The following is a 20,120-nucleotide window of genomic DNA, read 5'->3' on the forward strand; positions in this document are numbered from 1 at the left end:
GAATGTTGTAGATTAAAACTCTTCTCTCTGTACCTGGAGGAATGGTTACTTGTGTTGAATTGGTGGATTCAGTCCTTGGTTAAATCATCTTCTGATATTAGAAGAACAGTGATTAAAAAATTCAAAGACCCTTGGGTTAGACTATCTGGTTTAGGATTCCAAATCTGCCATGTACCTTTTGGAATTTAATTTAGTCTCCTTTGCCTCAGTTTTCTTATTGACAGAATTGAGATAAGAACCCCTATTTGATAGGATACTATGAAATTTAAATGAGTCAATGCACGTCGTGTACCTAAAAGAATGCCTGGCTCTAGGAAAGCTCTTGATGATTGTTATTTCTCTCTAATATTTGTTCATGATACCTTGTAGAATTAATTCATTCTTTTGAGCATTTTACTGTGGGCCTTGATGATTCTATTCTTTTTTTTTTAAGAGAGAGAGAGAGAGAGAGAGAGAGAGAGAGAGAGAGAATTTTAGTATTTTTTTTTTTTTTAGGTTTTTCGGCGGACACAACATCTTTGTTGTATGTGGTGCTGAGGATCGAACCCGGGCCGCACGCATGCCAGGCGAGCACGCTACCACTTAAGCCACATCCCCATCCCTGATTCTATTCTTTATGACACTCACTTTCATAATTATGACCCTGGGCTTGTGAAGTAACTCAGTCCCATTAAATCCCTGCTCCTTTTTGTTTCTGACATTACCATGTTATTAGATTTCTGCTGTGACCTCTGATTTCTAGAGAAGCCCACACCCTGGAAATCATTCTGTGGCTCTGAAGCAGGAAAGAGCTTTGGATGCACTCTTTCTTTTCCTTATAGAAATATATCCTCTGTTATTCCAGACCCTAGGTGCTCCTTTTGTTTCCTTTCTATGCTATCAAAGGAGTTTTTCCTAAAACTTTTAGTAACAATCAATGCACATCACACAAAACACCAAACATCTCCCAAATTCCTTTGGTGCTTAACACTTTTCTCCTATTTTTTCCCCTGAACTTAGACAGTTTTGATTTGGTTTGAAGAAAACAAAATGCCCAGAATCTTATCACTTAGGTTACGAGCCTTAAAACAACCACAGACTTGTGGCTACCGCAATCACACCACAGCCATTGTCATCTGGAGGGCAACATCCTCGGGCCCTGGCAGTGGGCGTACTTCAGAAGGAAGTGGGCAGCATGTGCCTGTGGAAAGAAGCACACTTTAGGAAACTGTTTTGGGAAAAAGGGGGCAGTATTTAGGAATTGGGATTATTTATCTCAGCAACAAGATTACTATGGAAGGCTCAAGCTTTTGAAGGGTTAACACAGAAAATAAGGACTACCTGTTCTTCATCTCTAACGACTCCTAAAGAGAGGGCCCAAAACAGCATGAGGTAATTCAGTTAGGTATGAAGGGGAACATCCAGATGGTGAAAGTGGAACAGGGAAAGGAACTCTCAGAAGAATACTTTAGCATCTGGAAGAATCCTGAAGCAGGACGATCCTTCTCCTGGCACGCTTTCTACATCTGCCATCTGTAAAACACACTGTATTTTTGTGAGTGTGAAATAACACCTGCATTCCTCATTATGAACCTTGAATATCCTATGTTACTCATGCTCACGGGAGTGTGTTTTGTGTGTATTTCATATACATTTCCTATACTGCCAACCAATTGTGGGTTGAAAATCCTTTACAGAATGGTACTGAGCATGTGCAGATGTTTTCCTTGTTATTATCATTTAAAAAACACAGCAGAACAACTGTTCACACATCACTGATGTGGACTTAAACAGTATAGGCAAACTGGAGATGACTTAGAGTACCCAGAAGGGTGTGTGAGGCCATTTTGCATGTGAGGAGCCTGGGATTTGTGGGTCTGGAGGTCCTGGATGCTTATTGTAGGACAGCTGTATACTCTCTGTACTTTGTTCTCTCTAGTGGTTCTGGTGATACAGTCTTGGGAGGTGGAAGGAGAGTAGGCTTCAGAATTGGCATAGCTGGCGGGCATCTCTGTTGCACTGTTTTGAATCTGAGATCCACCGCTTGCTTATTGTGTCTGAGACTTGGTCTTCTGCTATAAAACAGGATGATTAAGGAATAGGTCAACCAACGTATTGTGTCACAAATACAATGCTAGCACATAGGAGTTACTATGTACATATTAGTACATTTGTATACAGGCATTTAAATATATACACATACATACATGTGCACACATTAAATAAAAATACTTTATACACTATGCCCTAATGTGGGACACAAAACTCCCTGAACAGATACATATGCATATAATAGGGATAACCCTTCGATCTATAAGAAGTTTCTCTGTGTGGTTTGTTCAAAGAAAATATTAAATGGAAATTCAAATAATTATTTGGTCAAAGAGAAAATAAAAATCAAATGTCAAAATATCCAGAAAATATTACTAATTAAAACATTACATGTCCAAACCTATGGGCTACGACTAACACTGTGTTCAGAGGTAACATAATCTTAAATATTTGCATGGATAAGCAAGAAAAATGAAAATAAATGAATCAAGGACCAATTTAAAAATGTAGACAAAGAACAAGCTTAAGAAAAATCAAATGAAATAACTGATAATAATAAAAGCAAAAACTGATGAAATACAAACAACAAAACTATAAAACTAAAGAGTAAATTCAAGAGCTGGTTCCTTGGAAAACTAGTTAAAAGGAGAAAAGCACAATTACATAAAATAATAAAAATGAAAATGAGGAAATGACCACAGATATTGAAGGAATGGAAATAATTGACTTTAGTTCAAATTAATACTGAGATGAAATGGAATAATTTATTAGGAAAAGATAAATTGCTAAAACCATTCCCAGAAGAGAAAGGCCATTTATGGTATTGAGAGATCACTGACTATGGAAGAGAGTGATTAATGGTTTCTTAATGAAAGTGTTCTTCTGGGAACATTAGCTGAAGTGATTGTAAACAGGAGGGGGGATCAGACAAAAGGAGGTAAAATTACCGTCTATAGATAATGATTGCATATGCCACAACCCAAGCAAATCAATGGAAAAATTTCCACTGACCATTAGCAAATTTCACAAGTTGTCTGTATGCAAAATTCATAGAAAAAGTATGTGAGTAAAAACATAACTACAAAAACATACAAAATATTTTAACTGGGGGGGGCGTAATTAAAAAATGTGCAAAGTTCCATGAAGAAGGTTCTAGCATGTGACCCGGAATGCAGACGAAGTCTTGTCTAAATGGAAAGGATGCACTGTTCCTGGGAGACAGACTGAAGATCACCACCTCCCCCCACCTCTAGACCAGTCCCTTTATCCACAGCCAGTCAAGAAAAAAAAAAAAATGACAGAAATCTTTATTTAGTTATTTTTGGTATTAAGTAAAGTTGTTTGAAATTTCAAAAGGAAAATTGAGTATTTCAGAATAGCTGAAATAAATTCTGAAAATAAAAGCAATGAAAGGCAGCAAGACATGCAGACTTTAAAACATATTATAAAGCTGGGTTATCTAAAATGCACTGTGACTAGGGCAGGAACAGGCAGATCATTCATTGGTTGAAAGCTAGCAAGCCAAAAAGAAGTGAATTTGGTTTTACGTCTTGATAGGAGCGCAGCTCACAGAGGTGTTATGTGTGTTGCTGAAACTCAGGGAAAGCTCAGGCCTGATTTATGTATTTCATTGCATGTAAAGTTTATCTTGGAAGAAAAATGCATAAAAAAGCTGAAACTTTAGTCTCGTGGTAGGTATACTAAAGTATTTGAAGAGAAATGTGTTGTTACCTGCAATTTATCCTGAAATAAATCAGAAGATCGGAAAAATCAGAACATAAGATGGACTGATAGTGGGCCAGAGAGTTGCACTAATGAACACTATGTAATTATGTGAAATTATATCATCGTTGCTATATGCTTAAGTATTCCCTTTTAAAGTCTTAGGAAAATGGGTTCAGATGTATAAAAAAATTTAGTATGCAGTGAAGATGACACTATAAATTTTTAAGTTATAATCTTAGTAATGGAATGAAATGTTTTGTTTTGTTTTTCCGGTTACAAGTTCCAGGGTCCAGAATGCAGATGAGATGGTTTAGGCATGGGGACAGAACTGCCCTGGAGGACTCTCCCAGCTCCCGTGGTGTGTCCTGATGGTGTGACTTCAGAGGCCCGAGGGAACCCTGGCGCCCCTCCCAAGAGAGCTCTGTGCTGGGCCAAACAAAGTCTGCCGGAGCCCTGTGGTCCAGCAAGGGGAGGGCAGGTCCTGGGAACTGGTGCCCGTGCAAAGGGCTGGGGGAATGCAGTCCTGTACAGGAGCACATGCGTGGGTCAGGTGTACCTCTGCTCCTCAGGCCTGGTGATTGTTTACTCCCTTGAGTTTTTTGTTCAATTTGTCTTTCATAGCGACAATTTAGAAGTGAGAATAATTTATTCAAGAGTTCTGAGTTATTCACAAAGTATCATTATTTAACTATTGGTTGAATATTTTTCTGCTGTTCAACATTATATTCATACATTTCTCAAAGACTATATGGAATGGGTGTGGGAAGAGGTGTTACTCTCCTGAATGTAGCTTCAAAATTGGGGGGTCTTGGGGGCTCACTGGAGTCCCAGCAACAGTAACCCACCCCCATGTAGAGAGAATTGGCCTGGCTTCTCAACTTGAGGGGTACTAGCTTTGCGGTGTTGGTGTAGGGCTCTTTTTATTTGGGTGCCAGCGTCGGGAGGGATGTATTGATTTGGTATCCAAAGGGGAACACTAGAAATTCAAACAGGCGGGGATTCTCTCGTTTGGAGAGCTCTCCATGAGAGCACTAAAGAAGCAGTTTGCAGGTGTGGCCAGAGCTGAATGCATTTTTTCATCACACCTGGAATTGACCCTGTCACTCTTGATGTCAGCCTTTACATCTTGAAAAACTTACCTTTTAATTATGGAGGTGCTAATGCCTCATTTCTAAGAAAAACCTTCTTTAGCTTTCGGTTTAAATGGACTTAGTGGACAGTATTCCAGGCTTTGGAACTCTGTGCCTGCCTGAGCCCTCCTGCAGCAGGCCCTGGAAGCTGCCAGTACGAAGGTCACCCAGCTCTGCCACTCACGTGTCGTTCCTGCTGCACATTATTTCCATGAGGTGTGAGGTATATAATTAGAAGAAGGTCAACAAATGAGCTTCTAAATGTGATCATAGAAGCAGAAAAGACTTCAGGCGAGTTTGTAAAATCCAGTGTTTAGGCAAGTGGTGCTTGGGAAGGAGCTGAGGCTGATGGTGAGGACTGGACCCTGTCCCTGATTCCAGCAGCCCCCCTCCCCCCTTAGGAGCCCACACTCAGGGCTGTGATGTGGCTGAGAGGTGACACACTGGCTTAGCATGCACGAGTCCCCTCACAACCAAAATAAAACAAGACTCCCAAACCAACCGCACACAGAGCCCACAAGGATTAGAAAGCTCCTCACCTCTAAAGCTCAGGAGCGACAGGCTCTGCAGAGCATCGCACACTCTACAAGGTAGGCATTGCATCTCCATCCTGCAGACACAGAAACGGAGGCAGAGACAATTGTCATGTTAATTTATACATTTTCAAACGGACAACTTGACGCTCAACAAATATGAGGACATGTGTTGACCATCTTACTGAATTCCTTAACAACTGAAGGAAGAAGTAAGATGTCATCAGCAGGTCAAAGTGCACTCAAGAGCCAAGCTCAGGGGCACACTCCTGTAGTCCAGAAGGATTGAAAGTTCAAGTCCAGCCTGAGCAACTTGGCAATATCCTACTCAAAATTAAAAATTATAAAAGGGCTGGGTATGTAGTCCAGCAGTGAAGTGCCTTTGGGTCCAATCCCCAGTAACACACACTCACACACTCACATACATACACATTCACACACTCACATTCATGCATACTCACACACACTCACACTCACTCACACAAACACACACACTCTCACACACTCACACACACCCACACTTACACTCACACACACCCACACCCATACTTAAACATATACACTCACACATACACACACTCACACACACTCTCATACACACTCTCACACATATACACTCACAGCATTTAAGAAGCAAGGATAGTTATTAGGATGAGATTGTTGAGCTGAATATAAAATAGGTTAGCATCCAGCAGGCCATGAATATTAGGGGTTGTTTCATTTAAAAATTTTTTAATTAACACCCATTAATTGTACATATTAATGAGGTTCAATGTGATATTTCTAACATAGGGAGAGTGCATTGGTCAAATCCAGCACCCTCCCTTGCCCACACACACCTTCCCAACCTCTGGTAATCACTATTCTACTTTTAGAAAAGTTGACGTTTTTAGCTTCCATATATAAGAGAACACGTAGTACCTATCTTTCTGTGTATGGCTTACTTCCCTTAACATGATGACCATCCATTTGCTGCAAAGGGTGGGATTTCATTCTTCTTTATGGCTGAATACTACTCCATTGTGTATATGTACCACATTTCTTTGTCCTTTGTCTGTTGATGGACAAGGATTCCTAGGCCAATTCTGCATCTTAGCAGTTGTGAATGGGGCTGCAATAACATGGCCATGCAGGTGTCCCTTTGCATGCTGACTACATTTCCTCTGAATATACACCAAGAAGTGAGATAGCTGGATCATAGGGTGGGTCTGTAGTTTTTGAGGAATCTCCATGTTCTTCTCCATGAGGCTGTACTAATCGACATCCCCACTACCAATGTTTAAGAGCTTTTCTTCACACCCTTGCTAGCATTTGCTATTTTTTTTAAAATAATAGCCATTGAACTGGGGTGTGGTGTTGTCTCAGTGTGGTTTTGATTTGTATTTCCCCGATGACTAACAATATTGAGCATATTTTCATATATTTGTTGACCATTTGTATTTCTCCTTTTGATCTGTCTTTTTTAATATTTATTTTTAAAATTTTAGGTGGGACACAATATATTTTATGTTTATGTGGTGCTGAGGATTGAACCCAGTGCGTCTTGCATGCTAGGCAAGCACTCTACCCCAAAGCCACAACCCCAGCCCCATAAACTATTCTTTTTTGTTTGTTTGTTTGTTTTTGGTACCAGGAATTGTACTGAGCCACATCCCCAGCCCTATTTTGTAGTTTATTTGAAGATAGGGTCTCAACTGAGTTGCTTAGTGCCTCCTCACAGTTGCTGAGGCTGGCTTGGAACTCACAATTCTCCTGTCTCAGCCTCCCCAAGCCGCTGGGATTACAGGCATGTGCCACTGCACCCGAATTGTCCTTTTGAAAAGTGGCTATTCAGGTCATCTGCACATTTCAAAATTGGATTGCTTAGTTTTTTAAAGTTTTTAAAGTTCTTTTTATATTCTGGATGTTAAGTCTCTGTCAGAGAACTGCAAATATTTTCTCCCATTCTGTAGGTTGCATCTTTGGCTGTTGATTGTTTCCTTTCCTGTGCAGGAATTATTTTTTTCAGTTTGATGCCATCTTATTTGTCAATTTTTGCTTTTGTTTCCTGTGTGTTTTGGGTCCTATCCAGAATAATCATTGCCCGTAACAAGGCCTTGAATTAGAAACTTCATTTTCAATCTACCGTTTTTGAAAGTATCAATGGCTCGTGGCAGTTATAAGATTGAAAATGATTTTTGATAACATATTTTTTATCTTTTTTGTTGATGCCATTGTTACTGGAGCTGTTAAGAATATTTTATATGCCATGACAATCTTGAGATACATTTCTGATAAATTTTATAATTTTAGTACTTCCAGAGTAGATGATTCCTGTTTGTTTTTTTTTTTTTTGAAAAAGATTTAACTCTTCATAAAAATCAGTTCTGAATTTAATTTTAAATGTAAATTTATACAATGACATTTCAATATTTTTCTCCAGCATTTGTATCTTATGGAGATTGCACAAGAAATTTCGTGATTTGTATGTATTTCAAAACATCTGTTTATTCATTCTGTTGTTTTGTCATAAGGAAAAATCAATTGTAAAATGATCTAAATCATTCATACTTGGCTTATCCAAAGCTTCATGTGATAATAGTATTATTTTCCACCAACATGATAATATTGAAATACAAGCCTTATTTTTAAGACTGTGGATATTTGTCCTGCAAAGCTGGGCAGGTTTTGAACCTGGAGAGTCCACACTTTCCTGCTGAGATTTACTCCCAAGCACCAGCAGCTCCTGGGCTGGGATCCCTGCTGCCACAGCTTCAGGTCCCAGCTGGCTCCACTCCTCTGCTTCTCCTGCGCTCTGGACTGTCCAGGGCACTGGCCTGCCTGTGGGGCTGCTGTCTTGTGCCTGCTGTTCACAGTGCCCATAGCCCAAGCCTGCCCAGGCAGGCTGCAGCCAGCGTCCCAGTGTCACATGCTGCCCCCTGGGAGGTTGCCTCTGTCAGGAGCCTCTCCAATTTCCCACTGAATTGAACTTACGAAACAGGTTCAAGGGTAACATTAGTAAGAATTTCCACACACTGAGAACAGAGCATTCAAGCAGGCAGGAGGCCCTTCTCAGCCAGGGACCTGCCTGACTACATGTCGCAGGTCCATGAAGCTGGCCCTGTAAGGACCCTTGGGGCTCTGGGAGTGCAACAGACTTCATGATTTTCTTCATCAGTTCTCTCTCCTCTTCATTTTCCATGCTGTACAAGCTCCATTCTGGTGCATTGGTGCAGGAGCTAATATTTAACATTTGGGTGGATGAGGGTAAGTGTACTAGACCAAGAAGGAACAGTCTGTACAAGTCAGAAGATGCTGATAACACAGAGGCCAAGAAAAGAGAGAGTTTCAAAAAGGAAGTAACCAAAGGAGTCAAGAAAAGCCAAGAGGTCTAGTGGCAACAGGACCGAGAAAGTTGCATTGACTTTAGCCACACAGAGGTCAGGTGATCTTGGGTCTTAGGAACCTTAGAGATGAGCTGTTTTGATGGAGAAATGCAGGCTGAATCAAAACCGAGCTGAGGAGTGAGTGGGGGTCCTGGCAGGAGGATTTGTAGACTCAGTCCCTCTCAGGTGACCCTCAGAATGGCCAGGGAGCCTTTGTGTATGTCATTTCCACTTCCTCTCTGTTCCTGCCATTGAGGCTCACCAACAGCAAGCTCCAGGCTTGGAACCCCCTGTGTGCCCGGCTGGTGCTGAGCACTGGTAGGGGCTTATCTCTAATTCTCCTACAACAGCATGCTAGTCCCTGTCTTCCAAATGGAGAGGGACTTCAAGTGCCTATGTGACTTCCTTAAGTGCCATGGCTATCACCACAGCCAGCGTGAGACTTCTGCAGTGAGTGGCACTTTCTTTGGCATGCCAGGAGGAGACCCTGGGGAAGAAGGCCACTTAGCCTGTATGGAGTCGCCTCTTATCTTCATCAGTCTCAGTACATCTCACATTTTGAACACAGATTGGATAGACCTTGCACAATGTATTCTAGTGTCATTTGTTAAATCTCTTGAGACTTTGAACACAGATTTCTCCATACAACACCTCAGTCAGCAGAAGTTTGTAGAACAGGGAACTTGATTGTGAATAAAGAAAATCCCTCAAACAGAAGCCTTCTTTGAAGAAGTTATAACCAGTACTTTGTAAATTCTTTTCAAAATAAGAAAATGAACATGACACTTCCCAACTCATTCTATGAGGGCACTCTTACCCCAATATCAAAACCAAAGATGTTAAAAAAAAAATGGAAAAAGAACACAGACTGATCTCTCTTGTGCATAGAAATGGAAAAGTCATCATGGAACAGGAGAAAATAATTGCAGACCAAATTAAAAATCTAGTATTCAGCATATACAAAAACTCCCACAACTCAACAATAAAAAGACAAGCTTACTTGGAAAAGGGCAAGGGATTTGAATGAACATTTATCCAAAGAAGATATGAAGGAGTCCAATACAGGCATGAAATCATGTTCAACATCATTTGTCATTAGGGAAATGAAAGCACATCCAGGTTGCTATAATAAAAAAGACAGACAGTAACAAATGTGGATTAAACTTCTTTGCTCTTCAAAGCAGGAGAGAAACTGGAACTCTCACAGAGAGCTGGCACTTCGAAAACAGGCTAGAAAAGTTGCTCAGAAAAGTTAGCATACGTTCACCTTATGACTCAGCAGTTCCATTCCTAGGTGTCTGTCTGCATGAGGGAACAGAAGACAGAAGTTCAAAGAAAAATGACATGAATGCTCATAGTAACTTGCTCCCTCATAGCCAGCAGACACACAGAACAATCCAAGCATCTGTGAACTGAGGAATGAGTAAACAAATGTGGCATCTCCTCATCATGGGGATTAGTACTAATACTCAGCCATAAAAAGGAATGAAGTACTAATTCACAACATGGTGGAACTTTGAAAATATGTGCTAAACAAAAGGACCCTTATTGTATAGTGCTATTCCATTTATATGAACTATCCAAAACAGGTCAATCTATAGAGGCAAAAGTAGATCCGTGGTCACTCGGGGCTGGGGGAGATGAGAACAGGGACTGACTGGGAAAGGGATGAGGTTACTTTGGAAAGTGAAGAAATATACTGGGATTAGATGGTGGTGATGGTCACACAAACTTGTGAATGTACACAATCCACCGAACTGTGTGTGCACTACAAAACAGCGAATTTTGTGATGTGTGAATTATATCTCAAATTTTTTTAAGTAAATTAATTCTTAAAATAACAAAAGACCAATTTTGATTTGTTGATCTTATCAATTTTCTTTTCTTTATTTCATGAGTTTGCTTTCTAACATTTATTGACTTCTCTCTTTTGCTTATTTTATGCCTACTTTGCTTTCTCTTTTCCAGGGTCTTATGGTTGACATTAAGGTTATTGATTTAAGATTTTCCTTCTTTTTAATGTTAGAATTTACAGCTGTAAGTTTACTTCTCATCATTGTTTTTGCTAGATCATATGAATTTTGTATGTTGTCCTTTCATTTTCATTCATTTCAATTATTTTCTAGTTTCTCTAACCAGTTCCTTGACCCATGGGTTATTTGGACATGTTGTTATTTTATTTCCATGTATTTGAGAATTTCCTGATTTTTCTGTTAAAGAATGTATAATCTGCTGCTGTTGGGGTACTGTTCAAGAGATGTCTGCTAGATAGATGTAGCTGGTTTCTGTGTTATTCGAGACTCCTATTGCCTGCATGCTATCCTGTTGTTCTAGCCATTATTGAAAGTAGGATATTAAGGTCTGTAAGAACTATTGTTGAATTGTGTATTTTGCCCTACAACTTAGTTCATTTTGTTTGATTGTATTTTGTGCTATGCTGGTAAGTGTGTGTATAGATACTTATCATCCCTTTATCATTATCAAATGTACTTCATTTTCTCTAGTATCAATTTTTGTCTTAAATCTATTTTATCTGATATTAACAGTTACTCCATCTTTAGTTGAAGTGTGGTTTGTATGACATACCTTTTTATATCCTTTTACTTTTAAACTATTTGTGTCTTTAAATCTAAACTATTTGTTACAGATAGCACATAGTTGGATTGCTTTTTAAAAATCCATCCATCTACTCCCATCTTGTGTTTGGAGTGGCTAATCTATTCAAATTTAATGTGATAACTTACAGAGTGGGATTTGCATTTCCAATTTGATTGATGTTCTTCTATTTGATTTTTGTTCCTCTATACCTCTGTTACCATGATCTGTTGTATTAGTAGATATTTTCTAATGTATCATTTTAATTCTCTTATAGTTTATTTTACCATAGTTTTTGAGTTTCTTTCTTAGCAGTTACCCTGGGGATGACATTGAATGTCCTAATTTATAACCATTTAATTTGGATGAATACCAACTTAATTCCAGTAGTGTGCAACAACTCTGTTTCTATAGAGCTCCACTTACACCCTCACTTTTTTATTGTTATTATCATATGAGTTGCATCATTACACATTGTGTGCCACCATTGTTGGTCTATAATTATTGCAGTCCTCTTTTCAATCAGATAAACAAACAAACAAAAAAAGAATTCCAAACAAAAATACATTTATACTGTATTTTAAATTTATCTGTGTAGTCACCCACAGAGAAGTTATTTGTATTTTCCTGTGGTTGAATTTTCTCTCTGGTATTCTTTCATTTACCCTGAAGAGACTTGCTTTTCTATTACTTATGAGCAACACATTGTTTCAATTTTTGTGTATCTGTGAATGTCTTAATTTTCCATTTATGTTTTTTAAATAGTTTTGCTTGTTAAGACATTCTTAGTTGATAACATTGTTCTTTGAATGTCATTCCACTACCTCTTGGGCTCCATTCTTCTCTTAAGAAATTGGCTGTTAATCTTATTAGGGCTTCTTTGCATGTAATGAATCACTTCTCTTTTGCTTCTTTCAAGGTTCTTTTTGTCTTTGGCTTTCTGACAGTTTGAATATGATGTGTCTGGGTATAAGTCTCTTTGAGTTTATCCTATTGGAATTAATTGAGCTTTTTGGCTATGTTCATTAATATTATTCACAAATTTGGGGGAGTCTGGGGCTATTACTTCTTCAAATATTCTTACTTTGCCTGTTTTTCTCCTCCTTCTCCATTTCCTTTTATTCTTATTCTTGGATTCCCATTATGCATATGTTTATATGCTTGAGGATCTGTCACAGATCTCAAGGTTCAATGAATTTTTCTTCACCTGTTTCTTTCTGTTCCCTGGATAAGATAAACTCAATCAAACTGTCCTCAAATTCACTGGTTTTTTCTTCTGCTTGCTCACTTAAGTCATTGTACCCTTCAACTTCAGGATTTCTGTTTTCTCTTTTCAAAATACTTTCTATCTCACTACTGATATTCTTTATTTGATAAGACAATATTCTCATACTTTTCTTTAGTTATTTGATAAGATTTAAAGTAACTGATTTAAAATCTTTGTCAGTTAGTTTAATTTGTGGGTTTCATCAGAGACATTCCCCAACTTATGATTTTTTTGACCTCATGGTGGTGTGGAAGTGAGATGTATTTTGAGTTTTGAATGGGATCCTTTCTTAGGATAACAGTGTGCAGTATAGTACCTTCTCATGATGCTGGACAACCACTGCCTCCAGTCCGCCATGCAATCATGAGGGTGAAGTATCAGTGTTCTGAATGTACTTTGTCGCTGGTGTCTTGGGATATTGCACCTGTGTTTTCACATCCCCTCATGTCTACAAAATGCTCACTGTGTGTCTTGTTTTGAGTGAGAAGAGGAAGGCAATTACTCTTGAGATAAAATTCAAAATAATTGCCCAGTATGAAAGTATCAAGGCAGAAATGGCCATTGCATGCTAGTTAGGACTTTCACCATCAACAACCTTGATCATCTTAAAGGATGAGAAGCTTGTCAGCAATGCTGTGAAACTGTCACTTAAAAATTGCCTTTAAGAAGAAAAGAGATGGCCTCATTGATGATATGATAAAAATGAGTTCTTCCTTGAATGGAAGACCAGATACAGACGTACATAACACTTAGCCTAAGGATGATTCAAATGAAGGCAAGGAATATTTTCAACACACTAACAGAGCATACCAGTATTCTAATACACACGCAAATGTTTGTAACAATTCATGAATAGTTCAAATGCTTCAAAAGTCACCATAATTTTTATAATATGAAGGACAGTGGTAAGATAGCAAGTGTTGTTATTGAAGATGCTGAAGCTTTTAAGCAAGAGCTGCATAGGATAATGAGGATGAGAAAAATCTGCCAGAATAAACATTCTATGCTGATGAAACAAGCTTTTACTGGGATCATACACCAGAACATCCATCCATCCATCAAGAATCCAAGATAATGTTGGTTTTCAGGGCATTCAAAGACCATGTGATAATGCTTTTAGATGGAGTCATTGCTGGGGTCAAAGTAAAGCCTTTCACAGTTAGTTTCTTGGAGAACTCTAAAGTATGTAAGGTTGTGAGAAATCACATGTTTTTGGTTTATTATCACCATAACAAGAAAGCCTAGATGAGGCCAGCAAATTTTGAAGGCTAGCTTTTGAACTGTTTTACTCTACAGGCAACGGAATATCGTAGACAAAACAATATGTCACTCAAGCTTCCTCTGATTTTAGACAATGCTCCAGGGTATTCACATCCTACCAGTCACATGTATTCCAATATAAGGGCTGTGTATTTGCCACAGAATACAGTCACACTCATTAGTCCAAGACACAATAGTTTTGATTCATTGTACGGTACATGCTATCATATATATGCCAAATGTTTGTGCAAGTTATTGAAGCCACTGAATCCAGTCAGAGGTTCTGAGCTTTGGAAAAGGTTTAATATTCTGAATCTTATCCAGAACATAACTGCAGCATAGGAAGAAATCACACAGTCATTCATGAATGGCATTTGGAAGAAAGTTTTGAAGGCATCTGTGAACACATTCAAAGGCTTTACCAAAGATTTTGCTGTTGACAAAATGGTAAGTAACAAGGCATCAGTGATTGGGGAACAGATTGAACTGAATACTGATAAAGAGGATATTCATGAGCTTTTTTTGGTACTGTGGTTGAAGAGCTTTCTAACAAGGGGCTGATCAAACTGGAGGAATAAAGAAGTAAAGAAATTGAGGCGGAGAAAGAAAAATATATATCCAAGAAAGTTCACAACAAAGAAACTGGTGGAGGTGTTTGCTACTACCAGCAATGATATATGAATGTTTAAAAAACGGCACCAATTAATAGAAGTTCCTTGGATTAGACAAAGGGAATGAAGGGAAGGGAGAAGGTATGGGAATAGGAAAGATAGTGGAGTGAATCAGACATAACTTTCCTATGTTCATATATGAATACACCACCACATTATGTTCAAGCACCAGAATGGGCTCCTAATTAGAATAAGTTATACTCCTTGTATGCCCAAATACACTCTCCTGTCATGTATATATAAAAAGAACAAATAAAAAAGAAAGAAAATGGCAAGTGGCACCAATTATGAGAGATCCTCCTGAGCTGACAGGCAAGACAGGTTGATACAGGAGGCTCTCTTGTTTGCTACTGAGAAATTCATAATGCAAATCAGAAACAAACTGTAAAGTCAAGATGACATTTTCCTGAGGAACACTATGGTTGCCAACCTATCAAGTGTGAATGTCCCAGTGCCTTCTTTCAGTTATTCCCAAGCCTCATCAGAAGACAGCCAAGTGGATAGCCCTGTTGCAGTCGCATTTCTATCATTCAGCGTCAAACATTTTCCAGGACCTGTGCGCTTTTTGTTGTGATAATGGTGAGCACCCATATGACCATTCTCTTTTTCATTTTCAGTCTGGTATCCAATAATCACATGAGATAGTGAATGCTTCATTATAAAATAGCCTTTGTGGTAGATGAACCAACCATGGGCCAATAGAAACACTCTGAGAATGTTTCAAGTAGGCTAGGCTGAGCTATGATGTTTGGAAGGTTAGATGTATCAAATGCATTTTTGACTAATGATATTTTTAATTTACAATGAGTTTGTTGGGACATAATCCCACTGCAAGTTGAGGAGTAGCTGTGATTTTGATTACTTCTTCCTACTGGTATATGGACCATATATTTTTTTTTGTTCATTTGCATGTCTCATAACTTGTAGTTGAAAACTGGTGTTATGGTTTAGATGTGAGGTGTCCCCCCAAAATCCCACATGTGAGACAATGTGAGCAGGTTCAGAGGAGAAAGGATTGGGTTGTGAGAGCCTTGACCCAATCAGCGAATTAATTACCTGATTAGAATAATTGAGTAGTAATTGAAGGCAAGTAGGGTGTGGCTGGAGGAGGTGGAGCATTGTGGGTGTGGCTTTGGGGTATATCCTTGTATCTGGTGAGTGGAGTCTCTCTTCCTCCTGATCACCATGTGGCTGCTTTCCCCCTGCTACACTCTTCTGCCATGATGAGCCCCAAAGGAATGTAGCCAGGTTTCTATGGACTAAGACCTCTGAAACCATAAGCCCCAAATAAACTTTTCCTCCTAAAATTGTTATGGTCAGATATTTCAGTCACCCCAGCAAAAAAGCTGACTAAAACAACTGGGTTTGAATTATATAATTTGCCAACTCTTGAAATCAGATTCTGCCCCTCCCAAGAGTTTGTTGTTGCTGCTGTTATTCATGTTTGTTTGCTGAGTGATTTTCTGCACTGATTTTGTGCTGTCTGTATTCTTTGTCTTTTGTGGCCATTGGTCTTTCTGCTCAGTTGGCTTAGTGGTCAACTAATGATCGAACAGACATTTCCTTAAATGCCTGGGACTATGTAGTCGCCCAGACTTTGAAAAAGGGCTTTCACTTTGTGAAAGTGTTAGAGAATGCCTTTAATGATCAAACCGACAGTTAATAAATTGCCTTACCCTGCACTTCCTCTCTCCAGCCCCAAGGTTAGCCTGAGGATCTTTTTAGGTCTTTTCTATGCATGCCCACAGGCATGGGCCCACAAACATCTGATCATACACTTGTGGCCTAAATCCTCAAGGATGTGGAGAGCCTTTCAAAGCCTCTATGAATGTCTCACTCCCTAGTTTCCCCTTAAAGCCATTTCTTAGCCCATTGTTCACTCTGTTAACCAGCAGCTGACATTCAACACTCGCCTCTAATTATTTTCAACAAATGCTCTGAGTGGGGATAATTTTCACACTGGGTGAGCTCTGAGCCAACAATAGCCTTGCAAGGGTGGAGTCACTTGGGGGGAATAACCAGACAAGTCAAATAATGAAGATTTCCCTAGAATGAGACTTCTAAGGAGCTTTACTGTGCCTCTGGTGGGGGCCAGATCCTGGTGTTCACTGGTATTGTGGCATACAGGTTTTCAAGTCTACTGCAAAGAGCAGATGGAGAGATGGAATAAGTCAAATTAAGGCAACAAAAACTCTGCCATTCATGCTGAGATTAAGACTTTTTATAAATAAATGTTATAAATGCTTTCCCAATTGCTGTAAACCTAAGGTTAGTTTCCAGAATTCTGAGAAATTTGATTCCTAAATTGTAGTGAGCTTTCTTATTGCTTTTATTGAGAAAAGAGAGTTTTGGAGATTCTTACTTCTCTATTTCTGCTGATTTCACTCTTTTATTTGACCATATCATGAACTACAGATTATTCTAATATAAACAATAATTAAGACTGGAAAATATTTTCACTATAAGCATACAAGATGAGGCTAGCATATAGTTAAGACTGTTTTATTACTTGTGACTTGTTTAGGGATTACGATAAGTAAATCTTTGTTTAGTGTGAAAACTGAGCTGCCATTGTAATGCCAGACTCATGGGACCCCAATAGACCTCCAGGAGCCGAATCTGATGCAATCACACAAGAGTCTTTATTGCAAGCTCGAGCCTGGACTCACAACTGTTCCTGATGCAGCAGTCCCAGGGAGTGAGTCCTGATCCTTTGTTCAGTGAGATTTTATAGGTTTGGGGGGATACTCTATGCATCACAACATCACACAGCAAATCATTCCATACCTCGGGAAAATCAAACAACAACTCTTAACATTGATTAGCACATTCAATGGCGGGAACAAGATGGATAGGGATGATTGGTTAGTACAAGAAGGGGATTCTTTTGAACTGATGGGTTTAGGCCACATGGGGTGTACGTGCTAAACTACATGATTTCCCAACATGTTATCAACCACCATAAACTACTGGGAAGGTCATCTGGCATCCTAGGTATTTCCCTGTCTCACGCTGATTGGAGTTTGCTAGGGGGGTTGCTATGGGTCCTCACCTAGCCTAACTGAGTCAGGGACACCTGGGCCACAGACCTCTCCTGTTATTTACAGACAAACAACTCAGCAGGGTGGGTGTGTACTTAGGAGTGCTCTGTGGTTTTTTCCAAGGACAAGGGTCATGCCCCCTTCCTTAGGACAGGCCTTGAGGTAGAAGCTGCTGTTATTTATTTATTTTTAAAAATGGAGCCACATTAGTTTCTCACCATCTTCCGCATTCCTTGATTTAGCCACCCAGCCAGCTGGCCAGCCCCAAGCAGAGCATCTACCACAATCAGGGCCATATACTGTAATTCCAGATACAAGTGGTAAAAATATTTGAAAAGTGATGAATTCTGACTTCTGACTTATTTTGAGTAAGGAATAAAATAGTTTAATTTTTTTTAAGCTCAAGTACTCTAGAAGAATCTAATGTCACCTTGAGAATAAGGGATTTAAGAGCTAAACCTTTAAGAGAGTATGTAAAGTAGAAATAGAAAATGTTCTTAAATAGTTTGTCCTAAGAGGAAGATTAGAAATTGGTCAAATAAAGGCCCTTGGGTTTATGAGTTCAAAGTGAAACCAGTCTATTGATGAATAAAACATTTTCCTGAATAAATATTATAAAATTTTTAAAAATTTACTTATGAAATACCAAGGAAATGAGATTCTTGACTGAACCTTTTTCTGAGATCTGGGAAATTCATGTCCATTGAATTAGTTCCCCCACTTCTTTCTTTCTATAGAAAAGTCGGAAAAATAAATGATGAGGTATAAAGTAATCCATTCCCAATCCCCAAATTGATAGCAATAATGTTAATAACAGTCTATTTTATATCAAAGAAGAAAGCTTAAGATAATTGAAATGGAAATGAGTGTTTAAAATGTAGAAACCTTTTAGTACATTCTATTTCTACTTATTTTAAGCAAATTATTTTACTTTAGTATGTATCTGTATTGTGTTCTTTGCGGGGGGTACTTCACTATTTAAAAAAAAAATGTTTTCCTTATAAGATAATATGAGTATTTGTTTGAAACTATGAATGTTCAAGATGATGGGCAGCTTGAATATCCTGGGTGGATTATTTCACAAGGTAGGAATGCACCCAACATCACACTGTGGCTCAGAGATGCATAATTATTATTATTAATCAATTAAACTGAATACATAAGAACATAATTTAAAATTGTATTAAGTGAGATCAGTGATAATTTTTCCTTCTCTATGTCAATTTATGGCACTCAGTTAACCTTTTTAAAGTATATTAGTTAAGATTGAGAAAAATGCCCAAATTTTCTAGATAAGAAAGGGATTTTGTTATATGGACAATACATTATTTCTCTGCTTACCTGGTACAGCCAGGAACCATTTTTCAATGTTAAATAGGAGAGGGAAAGGGAGAGGGAGAGGGTCAGAGAGAGAGAGAGAGAGAGAGAGAGAGAGAGAGAGAGAGAGAGATGTGTGTGGCAATTTGGCTTAAATGACACAAACATGCCAGATCTTGGCTTCACACTAATTAAGGTAGAAAAGCATACAATGTCCTTGCCTTGTGCTGGATGCTCAGTACAGCTGAAATGTCATTGCAAATACAGGAGGAGAGGGGCTTTTCAGGTGCCTAAACAGGAGTTCAGAGAACCCTGGACTGACCCTGAGCATTGGGGCCATGTGGCCATTTGTAGGGAAACATGACTCTTGGAGTTCTGTGGGGATCTTTGTTCAAGTCTCTTGCTGGAGAACCTGCTCAGTCCCAGGCTGGGTTTTGGAGATGTTAATCACCGGGTCACTTTGAGAAATTTTTTTCCAGCCAGACTCCCAAATTAAAGCCATTCCAATGAGAACCTAGAGAATAGTGCAGGTCATGTTGTATAAACCAGGTCGGACTTTGAAAAATGAAATGTCTTTTTCTTAACGTCACTAGTACAAACAACCGGCTTATGACTGCTCCCTGAAAATCTAGGCAACACCACAGGGTCTTTGTTGCTAAGTTTCTAGTACATTTATATCAACAATTTCTGATTTTAGGATGGTTCAAAGGCTGGGGCATCATTTAATTTATTTTATCTTTTGCATCTGCAATATAATAAAGAACTGTCTAGATTTCATATGGCTTTTCATTTTGCCATTATGTAATTCCCCTGTATAAGTATTTTTATTCTCATTTTAAAATTAAAGAACTCAAAGCCCGGGTTAAAGGACTTAGTTTTCATTACAGAAATAGCAGGGCTGGAATTTGAACCCAGATCTCTCCACCTCCCAAATCCTTTCTTTCTTATGTATCACCCTCCCTCCTGATGGAGTCTGTAGTTTCCAAGTCATTTTTCCTGAGTGCCCCCTTACTGAACATTTTCTTCTCATCATCTAAAGAGGATTAAAAATGTGCATGCCTCTGCGTTAGGAAGACTCAGCTTACCTAAGTGTTCCAGTCCCGGGAGCCCCCTGTTTGCTCCATAATAAAAGAATATAGCAGAAGCAGGAGTTCTGCTTTCCAATGACTTACATCACCCTGCAGA

The 20,120-nt window shown here is 38.9% G+C and overlaps 1 long non-coding RNA gene across 1 annotated transcript; it reads right to left on the reverse strand.

The window, feature by feature from the left end:
- Positions 1 to 636: 636 nt before the first annotated feature.
- On the reverse strand, positions 637 to 20,097 carry LOC113185729 (uncharacterized). The gene is made up of 3 exons (XR_003301157.2): positions 20,021 to 20,097; positions 5,426 to 5,496; positions 637 to 2,054 (listed from the first exon to the last, which is right to left on the reverse strand). It is a non-coding gene; the product is annotated as an uncharacterized LOC113185729 (long non-coding RNA).
- Between the last annotated feature and the right edge of the window lie 23 nt (positions 20,098 to 20,120).

The sequence above is a fragment of the Urocitellus parryii genome, chromosome 2 (assembly GCF_045843805.1).
Source record: "Urocitellus parryii isolate mUroPar1 chromosome 2, mUroPar1.hap1, whole genome shotgun sequence".
In the NCBI taxonomy this organism is placed as follows: Eukaryota; Metazoa; Chordata; class Mammalia; order Rodentia; family Sciuridae; genus Urocitellus; species Urocitellus parryii.